General features: G+C 36.1%; 1 non-coding gene across 1 annotated transcript; it reads left to right on the plus strand.

Annotated features, from left to right (window-relative positions):
• Window positions 1-7104: 7104 nt before the first annotated feature.
• On the plus strand, window positions 7105-7211 carry LOC121218770 (small nucleolar RNA R71). The gene has a single exon (XR_005915247.1). It is a non-coding gene; the product is annotated as a small nucleolar RNA R71 (small nucleolar RNA).
• The last annotated feature ends 3328 nt before the right edge of the window (window positions 7212-10539 follow it).

A 10539-nucleotide genomic window follows, 5' to 3' on the forward strand; every position in this document is an offset into this window, starting at 1 on the left:
TATATCCAATCCTAGACATATATATATCTATTGCCACACTTTGTACTTTGCAACTTGTTTATTTTTATTTATGATTTCCACCTCTTGTTTTATTATGCGAAAAAAAATCCTAATAGAACCTAATCCTAAAATATTAAATAACCTAAGAACGAAAATAAAATAAAGTTAAAACCCCCTTTTTTTATTTGCAGATCTCTCAGAACCTAACTCATCTTTTGCTCCATCATCTTTGTTTTTGCATGAATCACTTCGCTCCCTCTTTGATAGTGGACTCTATGGTTCAAATATGAAATCTGGAAACTCAAGTACAAAAATAAACTGGTCATTGTATATTTTCGTAAGGCGCTTCTTATTAAGTCATCCCGTATTTTTGAATATCTCTAGTAAGCTTGTTGCTGCCACTGCATATGTTGTATTATGTCCATCAATTTTGACAGCTCATCTCGAAGATCTGGGTGAGGCAATTGAGTCTTGAACATTGAAATTGCGATGCTAGGTTCAGTTACTGGATCCATTGGTTCTGCCTTATCAGGGATTTCAGTTGACTGCATCGGTTCGATCTTTGTGGGATCTTTTTCTTCTTCTTCGGGATTCTCACTTTCTTTAACTCGTTGCTATAGAACAGAGTCTCCGGCTATTTGGTAGAGGTCCCAATCTATGATTGTGCCCTAGCTATAACTTGCCTTCTTTACGTTTTCAAGAATTTTAGCTTTCAAGCGCAAAATTGTTATTGTAAAAGGGAAAGTAAGTTGGGCCAGAACGTCTAGTGGCAATATTCTGCATTTCCCTCAGAATGATTTTTCGCACATCAATGGTCTTTTTCGTTAAAATCGAGTACAATAAGACCATTCGCTCTAATGAAATCATAGTACCATGTGAATTAGGCATAAGGTTGAACCGAATGAAATAGAACCATACTTTCGCTAGTGGTGTCATGTATTCTCTACGACAAGTGTGAATACCTTGCTTTGACACAGTCCACTTAGAACCCAAAACTGTCAATTCCTCGAGAATTTCTTACAATTTTTCAGCCTCAATATTTCTCATCAAGGAAGAATATTCATCGTCTTCGAAATCAGGTAATTTAAAGAATTCATTAATAGCGTTTGAGCTTATTAGTACCTTAATTCCTCGGACAGAAACTTCTGTCAATTCGCTTGAGGTCAAATTCACAAAAAATTCACGAACTAACTTCTCATCTGCACTAGGTATTTTCTCACAAAATAACTCTCAATTAAGAGCTTTAATAATTTGTCGAATGCACTCCATGAAGTCAATATAGTTGCTTTCTTCCAGCGTAAAGCCTTTTTCTAGGTGCATCTGTTTATTCTTGAAAACGCTTTTGTATCTCGCTTTGGCTTCTTCATACTGGAATTTGTTTTGTGATTTTTCAATTTGGACAAAGGCACGAGTTCTTTTGTGAGGCATGATTAACCTGAACATAAGATGGAAACAAATATCTTCTCAAAAATTTAATTAGTATAAAATATTAACAATTTAAAGAAATTGAGAAGTTAAATAAAATTGAAATTTAGGAGAAAAAATTGTCTTACCACCTTTATAAAAATTAAGAACTCAAAGAAAATAAATATAAAGTAAAAGAGTTCGGTTTAGGGATGGTTGGAAGGGTGTTTTGATTTTATTGTTCGTATAAAGCAAGGGTGTGCAGCTAGCAAGGGTGCGCATGGGCCTTGAAGCAAAGAACCGCAACAACGAGCGATAATAGCGTGCAAGGTAAACGTGATGTGCGGCAACGTTGGTGCGCGTGAGCTGGAGCTAGAAGCAGTAGTGGCGTGTGCGGGAAAGTAGGGCTGGTGCACGAGCAGGTGTGCAAGGGAGCAGCAAGCAGCACTGTCGAGTGAGTAGCAGGGCTGTTGCCTTGGTGCACGCGAGCAGGTGCGTGGGAGGAGGTCTGGCGCAAGTGGCAGTAGCAACGTACGGGGTGAGCTGCTGGGTGCGTGCGTGGGCTACTGATCGAATGGGGCTGTTGCTAGGTGTGAGTGTGTCGTGCAGAGCTAGGCGATGTTGTGGCTAGGAAGTCAGGAGCTGCAGCACTAGGTGATTGTTGGTGTGATTTGCTTAAGGTGATGTGAAAAAGATGGAGAAGGTGGGTGGAATTTATAGTGAAGAGTGTAGGAGTTTAATTAGAATTCTTAGAACAAATTAATAATTAAAATATTCTAAGTTCTAATTCTACACAAAGTTAATAACAATTAATAAATAATATAACGCATATTAATTTATTATTTGCTATTAATTTATTGAAATAAAAACTATTAATTAAAATATGATCAATTTTAAACAAATCCTAATTTTATGCAAAGTTGATAATAATTAATATATATTATAATAAATATAATTATATACTAGTTATTATCATCTTATTTATTAAATTTAACTTAAAAAAATTTATTCTAGATGCCTTTGAAAATATTTACAAAAAGAGATCAAATTTTTAATATTTTAAAAAAAGCAACCAAATTTTGAAAATAGTTCAATTAAGTACCTAGACTTAAAGAAAATTTGAAATTGAGTTGCAATTAAAACTTGGATCAAAATTGACCATTTTTTATTTGAAAAAATAAAAATTTATTTTGTTATTTAGGGAATAACTTCTAGGAAGATTATGTTAAAATCAATCCCAGGAAAGACTGGAGGAGTCATAAGTGGTCCCGTTTAAGTTCCAATCTCCTAGACATAATTTATTTAAACATACTAATCCCAAAAATATACCCTAAATCATTTATTAAATAGAAAAATGAGAAAATTAAATTTCTGATAAAATGAACGAGATTTGATCCCGTTCAATTTTATCCCTCAGTAATGTTTTAAGCTCTGAGCATTGACTCGAAAATTACCTCCCTTACTTTGAAGTTTGACAACTCTGTATGGATAAACTGGGTGAATCGTAAATGGAGAGGACCAACGTGATTTTAACTTACCTGGAAAGATTCTTAATATGGATTTGAATAACAAGACTTGCTGACATGCTTCAAATTATCGAATTCGAATGTGCATATCATGTCATTTTTTAAGTCTTTCCTTGAGTAATTTGGCATTCTCGTATGAGACCATTCAGAACTCCTCTAACTCGTTGAGTTGAAGCATTTGTTCCTCTTTAGCAAGCTTAAGATCCAAGTTGAGTTGTTGGAGAGCCTAGTAAGCTTTGTGTTCTAAATCCAAGGGTAGATGACAGGCTTTCCCAAAGACAAACCTATAAGGTGACATCCCTAAAGGTGTCTAATATGCTGTCTTGTAGGCCCATAAAGCATCATCTAGTCTTTTGGACCAATCTCGTCGGTTCGGGCAAACTACCTTCTCGAGTATGTCTTTTATTTCTTTGTTTCCCAGTTCAGCTTGCCCATTCGTCTGCGGATGGTAAGCTGTGGCTACCTTGTGCTTCACTCCATGTTTGTCGAGTAACCATCCCAACCATTTGTTCACAAAATGGGACCCTTTATCACTGATGATAGCTCTCGGGGTTCCAAACCTTGTGAACACATGCTTCTGTAAAAACTTCATTACAACCTTAGCATCGTTCGTATGATATGCCTCGGCCTCAACCCATTTAGACACATAATCTACTGCTACCAATATGTACTTGTGACCAAAAGATGGAGGGAAAGGACCAAGGAAGTCAATACCCCAAACATCAAATAATTCTACCTCAATGATGTTTGTTCGGGGCATCTCATTTTTGTTGGTGACATTTCCAATCCTTTGACATCGATCACAACTCCTTAAGTAAGCATACGCATCTTTGAATAGTGTTGGCCAAAAGAATCCGACTTGCAATACTTTGGCCGCAGTACGTATACCTCTGACGTGTCCCCCACTTGGAGTTGTGTGACAATGATATAAAATCTTATGTAGTTCATCTTCTGCCACACATCTCCTGATCATTTGATCTGCGCACTTTTAAAAAAACATATGGCTCTTCCCAGAAATAGTACTTCATATCGTGAAGAAACTTTTTCTTTTGATGATACGTCTTATTAATCGGCATCAAACCACAAGCTAAATAGTTAGCAATATCAGCAAACCAAGGGGTATTATGGACATGATATACCTTCAGTATGTGTTCATTTGGTAATGTATCCTAAATAGGTATAAGTGGAGAATTCCCTTCTTGCGGCTCCAATCTAGACAAGTGGTCTGCTACTTGGTTTTCTACTCCCTTACGAGAAGTCACTTGCGTCACACATCAACTCAAATGGCAAATCCCAGTCCGGTGTGACAATGATGGGTGCTGAAACTAACCGACTCTTCAAATCACTGAAAGCTCTTAAGCACTCCTCATCAAATTTGAACATCATGTCCTTCTCCAATAATTTACATAAGGGTTTAGCAATTTTTGAGAAGTCCTTGATAAATCTTCGATAGAAACCGGCGTGGCCCAAAAAGCTCCTAACACTCTTTACAGATGTTGGAGGTGGGAGTTTCTCAATAACATCTACCTTTGCTTTATCTACCTCGATTCCATCTCTCGTTATCCGATGCCTTAGAACAATTCCTTCTCGTACCATGAAATAACACTTTTCCTAACTAAGTAAGAGTTTTGTTTCTTTGCATCGCCTTAGTACCTTGGCTAGATTGGCTAAGCAATCACCACAACTGTCTCCAAACACTGAAAATCATCCATAAACAATTTCAAGTATTTCTCAACCATGTCAATAAAAATAAACATCATATGTCGTTGAAATGTAGCAAGTGCATTACATAAACCAAATGACATGTGTCTAAATACAAATGTACCGCACGGGCAAGTGAATGTTGTCTTCTGTTGATCTTCTGGCGCTATTGTAATCTAATTATACCCTAAGTATCCATCGAGAAAATAGTAATAGTCTCGCCCCGCGAGTCTATCCAGCATCTTATCTAAGAATGACAAATGAAAATGATCCATCCTTGTCTCATTGTTTAGCTTTCGAAAATCGATGCAAATTCTATATCCTGTAACCGTTCTGGTTGGTATTAGCTTATTATTTTCATTCTCTATGACTGTAATACATCATTTCTTTGGCATCTACTGGGCCAGACTTACCCATGAACTATCTGAGATAGGGTAAATTATATCTGCATCTATCCACTTGATGATTTTTTTCTTTACTACGTCCTTCATGATGGGGTTCAGTCTTCGTTGTCCATCAATCGTCCCTTTCTCGCCATCTTCCAGGATGATCTTGTGTATGCATACAGATGGACTAATGCCACGAATATCGGCTTTGGTTCATCAAATAGCCTTCTTGAATTTTTTCAATACTAGGATGAGTTTCTCTTCTTACTCTATAGTCAACTCTGCTAAAACAATCACAGGCAAAGTAGAAGCGTTACCTAAATCGAGATTGCAGACATGATCTCTGCTTTCTAACTCTAAAGATTCAAAGTGGGATTGCAGATTAAATCCCCTTTGATTAGCTTCTAGCAAAGCTAAGTATTCCTTTCCCTTTTCATCACTTGGAGGGTCTGACATCAAAATTTCCTCCAATGGGTCCTCAAAAAAAATTGAGTTCCCTTTCCATAATTAATTCCTCTAAATCAGATACTACAGAATAATCATCAATTGTTTCAAGAAATTCCATAGACTTAAAAACATTAAATGTTACTTGATCATCCTAAACACACATAGTAAGCTCGCCCTTATGCACATCAATAAGGCAATACGTCCTCGATTTTTTCTCTAAATGTGCTAAGGATCAATCCGCTAATTGAAGCGTAACTGTAGTAGGTCTAACTTCACCTACCCCCAACTTTCTAAATATTGACATGGGCATCAAGTTGATACTCACACCCAAATCACATAGTGCCTTACCATAATATGTTGCTCCAATGTTGCAAGGTATGGTAAAACATCTAGGATCCTTCAACTTCGGGGGTAATTTATCTTAAAGATATGCACTGCATTCCTTCGTTAAGGCTATCGTCTCAAATTTTCCTAGTCTTTGGTTTTTAGATAGGATATTCTTCATGAATTTGATGTAGTTCGGCATTTGTTCAAGTGATTCTACCAACGGAATTTTGATAAGAAGTTGCTTGAGTACGTCTAGGAACTTCTTGATCTGGACTTCCTACTTCTGTTTCTGAAGTCTTTGAGGGTAGGGTTGTGGAGGCTTCTTTACTGGAACTTGTTGGTTCATCTTTTATGGTAATTCTGCATCTAACGAAGTTGTTATTTTATCAGAATTAACTGGTTCAGAAGTTACCTTATCAAATTTTGTAGATTCTGGTTCCGGTGAAACTGGAATTTCAACACTGAGATGAAGTTCCACTAAGTTTTGAGCATCAGCTGGCTCTTCTTCAACTTCGAAAGTGTTGGGCTCTAATGTCTTTCCACTGCTTAATGTCAACTCTTTACAATGCTCCTTCTCGAGATTCCTCGAATTCTCTGTATCACTAGGTAAATCACCTTGTAGTTAGTTCCTAAGTTCAGTAGCAAGTTGACCTACTTGATTCTCCAAATTCCTTAGAATGACGTCATTTTTTGCCATTTATGCCTTCAATAGGTTCTCTAAGCTATTGGAAGGTTCAACTAGAGTTGGTTTATGAACTTGTTGGGGAAAAACAGGTGGCTCAGTCGGTCTAGGTTGTGCATAAGTGTTACTGGTTCCAGTCCCTTGGTTACTCGAGGAAAAATTCAGGTGGTTTCGCCGTGATAGGTTATAAAAATTGGATTGCAGTCGTTGCCTCCCTTGATTTTTGTTCTGGTTACCCATGTAATACACGAATTCTGGGTTCGATGGACATTCTTCGAACAAATGTAATTCCCCACAATAGACACAGGCTATATTTTCAAATTGATTTGGTGGTTGTGCTGCAAAACTATTAAACCCATTAGTGGTAAAATTTTTAAGCATCGAGGATATTGAGGATACGTGAGATGCAAGCGAAGTGAGAGCGTCGACATTATGTACTCCAGCAATTGGTCTTCCAGACGCTGCTCGATTAGTTGGCCATTGATAATTGTTGCTCGCAATCCTCTCGATGATTTCATAAGCCTCATTATAAGACTTAGAAAAGAGAGCACCATTAGCAGAGGTGTCCACTACCATCCTCATGTGAGCATTGAGACCGTTATAAAACGTCTCAAGTTGGATGCAATGTGGGATTCCGTGACGAGGGCACTTCCGTAATAATTCGTTGTACCTTTCCCCTGCCTCATACAAGGATTCATCATCCATTTGTTGGAAACCAGTGATCTCATTCCTCAACTTAACATTCTTGCTAGGCGGGAAATACTTCATGAGGAATCTTTTTGCTAACTCTTGCCATGTGGAAATTGAATTTCGTGGCAATGAATTCAACTAGGCTCGAGCTCTGTCCCATAACGAATATGGGAATAGCTTTAATCATAATGTATATTCAGGTGCTCCAACTAACTTGTAAGAATCGCTCACCTCCATAAACAGTTTTAAGTGAAGGTGATGATCTTTGGTAGGCATTCCACTGAATTGGCCCACTGTCTGAAGCATCTGGAACATGATTGGCTTCAGCTCGAATTGTTGTTCCTCGATTTCAAGTCTCCTAATACCCAGATTAAGATCATGAAATACTGGTATAGCATATTGTCTTGAGCTCTATCCCTATCATCAACAATAAGGATAGGATTATGAGCAGGGTTTGCTCTATTTCCTTGATTCAGATTTTCATAGTTCATCTCTTCGGTCGTTCTCTGACTTGCTTGTCTTCTTCACTGTCAAAAAGTTCTTTCAATCTCAAGGTCTACAGGGAGTAAATCGACGATTCAATCAATACTCATAAACACCTTAAACAAACACAGAAAAATTAATTAAGTTAAAAAGTAAACAGAAAAATAAACCAAAATGCAAAGTTCACAAATTCACAAATAATGAAATTTAAAACAGTCCTCGACAATGACGCAAAAAACTTTGAACGATGGAAATGTGCAACTGTACACAATCGCGACAAGTAATAAAGTGACAAGTAAATGTCGAGTTATCGTACCCACAGGAACTGTGAAAAGGATTATTTATGAATGCAATTAAAAACACTTTGGTGAAGAAAAATATTTTGATTTGAGGAGGTGATAAAAAATTAAGATTTTTAACTAAGTAAAATAAATAAAGGATAAAAAAGTTCCAATTTACGATTTCAAAATATGATTTTAATCAAGATGACATAATTGTGTTAGATTAATTACATTTCTTAACTTAGAATTACTAAAATCTTGTTCTTGTTGTTACAAATAAATTCACGGTAACTTGGTAATTTGCTAACTTATGAACATACTCACCTACCAAAATCTATTTATCTGTTGACTATATTTCTATGTCAATTCAACTGATTAAACAAATTCTAATAAGCAAATGCGTTAATGCACATACATACTTATGAAATTAGAATAATCTCTTGTACATATCACTATGCAAATTCAAACAATTAGTTCAATCTCATAGGCACATAAAAGATTACGTAAAGTAACAATGTATTTCTACCTTCACACAGTTTAATCACAATAATCTTGCAAGTTATGCAAGGCTAATGTATCGTTAGATATCGTTGCTAAATTAACCCTCAGCTACCTTAGAAGATTAAACATGCACTGATTAAGTATTGTGTCAATTAATTACAATTTCAATCCATTTAAATAATTAATTCACTAGCTACCTTACAATTTTAATGCAAGAATAACTTAGTCATGGTTTCACTTAATCAAACATCTTACCAAGGCCTATAACAACACAAACACGATTTTAATAAATTAAGTAGACAAAATGCAATCAACCTTACTTGAATTAAATTTAAGTCATATTAATTAAATTAAACATATCAACATCACAACTATTCATAGACATGTTCATAACAACAACAATAAAATTAAAAGGATAAGGAACAAGAATTAAATCCGGTATTTCTCTGAGGCTTGACTAGTTTGCTCCGCTCCTCCTTCTTCGCTTGTTCATGTTGAACCGAGACTCCCACGAACACTTTGCTTCTCCAAATGGTGGTTCAAGGACTCTTTTTCAAGAGGTGAAATCAGCAAGGGAATGGTGAAGAAAATGAAGAACAACGAAAGGGGATTGAGGAGAGAAAGCGAGAGAGAAGTGAAAGGATGAGAGGTTTTGAAATCTATTTGAAATCAGCAGCCAATTAAGGTATTTATAGGTAGAGCAGGCTTCTAAAAATAGAAAAAATTAGCAGCCAAAGACTCCCCCCATGGCCGGCCACACATGTGGCATGTTTGAAAGTTTCAAATATGTTATTTTTAGGTAAGGGCAAATCTAGAAAGGCATGAATAGTAGAGGGTTTTGAAAGCAAATTGAAGGAGTCTTCAATGGCCATTTTTCAAGCCAAATAATCAGCCAAACAAGCTGATCGAGTCAGCTTGTGGGATACTTTTGGGCTACCCAGTGCTCAATTGGATCGGTTTTCTCGGTTCAGCTCAACTAGGCCTCTTTTCATAATTAATTAATAATAATTTATTTAACCCAAACTAAAGTGGATTGAAATTAAAATTAATTATATTATGAATTAATATTCATAATTCGGACCGTCTTATTCTGAAAAATTAATTTGCCTTGATGTTTCAAAATAGCTTCTCGATTTTGCGCTTTTAATAGTGTCTGCCGAGCCAATTTTTCGCCTTTTGTGTGAATCTATAAAAAATAATCAAAATTTATTATAAAATTAATTAAAATTCAACATGTTAATAATTTAAGTACAATTTAATTATTTTATAATTATTATATATTTTTCGACAAGAATTGTACTGAAACTACATGAATTTGATTTAAAAAGGGCATGAAAAAGTGTGTATATTTTTGTGATTCCAGTAACTCACCGACTTGGGTCACACGGCCAAGCCACACGCCCTTGTGTCAGGCCACGTAATAGCATGAATCGTAACACTTTGAAAGCTACAGGGGACACACGGCCGTGTCCCCTGGTCGTGTGTCATACATGGCTGAGACACACGCCCGTGTCTCTACCCATGTGGACGAAAATAGGTCATTTTATAAGCCATTTTTCTCACCCACCTTGGCATATACCTACAACAAAAATTGCACATACACAAGCCATAACAAGGCATCAAACTCATGCGTAAACAAGTCATATACATATGGTATAATATCATACAACCGGTATGCCCTTAGGCACCTAAAATGACAATATGTAAAATGTTAACTATGTACTCGTTTTGGTCAAAATGAATAACTAACTTCCAACTAGATTTGCATTAATTCATACCATTGATTTCAATTACCAAAACATACCAAAAGGTACTAAATATGTCATTCAAGAATTATCACCAAGTAATCATATAATTCACTTATAACTAATGTACCAAATCACCACTCACATGCTTCATAATGACACCTACCATATGCATATTTGAACTATCATTCCATCATCCATCTTTTAAACATAAAAAGCCAAGCATCAACCATTTTAAGGCTAAAATTTACATGTCAAATCCATATCTATTACACCACCAAAATACCATAACACAAGCCAAGTCAAATGGCCATATCAACAACCAAAACACATAGGCCAACATTAGCCAAAATACCTATACATGCC

This window comes from Gossypium hirsutum, chromosome D06, assembly GCF_007990345.1.
Source record: "Gossypium hirsutum isolate 1008001.06 chromosome D06, Gossypium_hirsutum_v2.1, whole genome shotgun sequence".
In the NCBI taxonomy this organism is placed as follows: domain Eukaryota; kingdom Viridiplantae; phylum Streptophyta; class Magnoliopsida; order Malvales; family Malvaceae; genus Gossypium; species Gossypium hirsutum.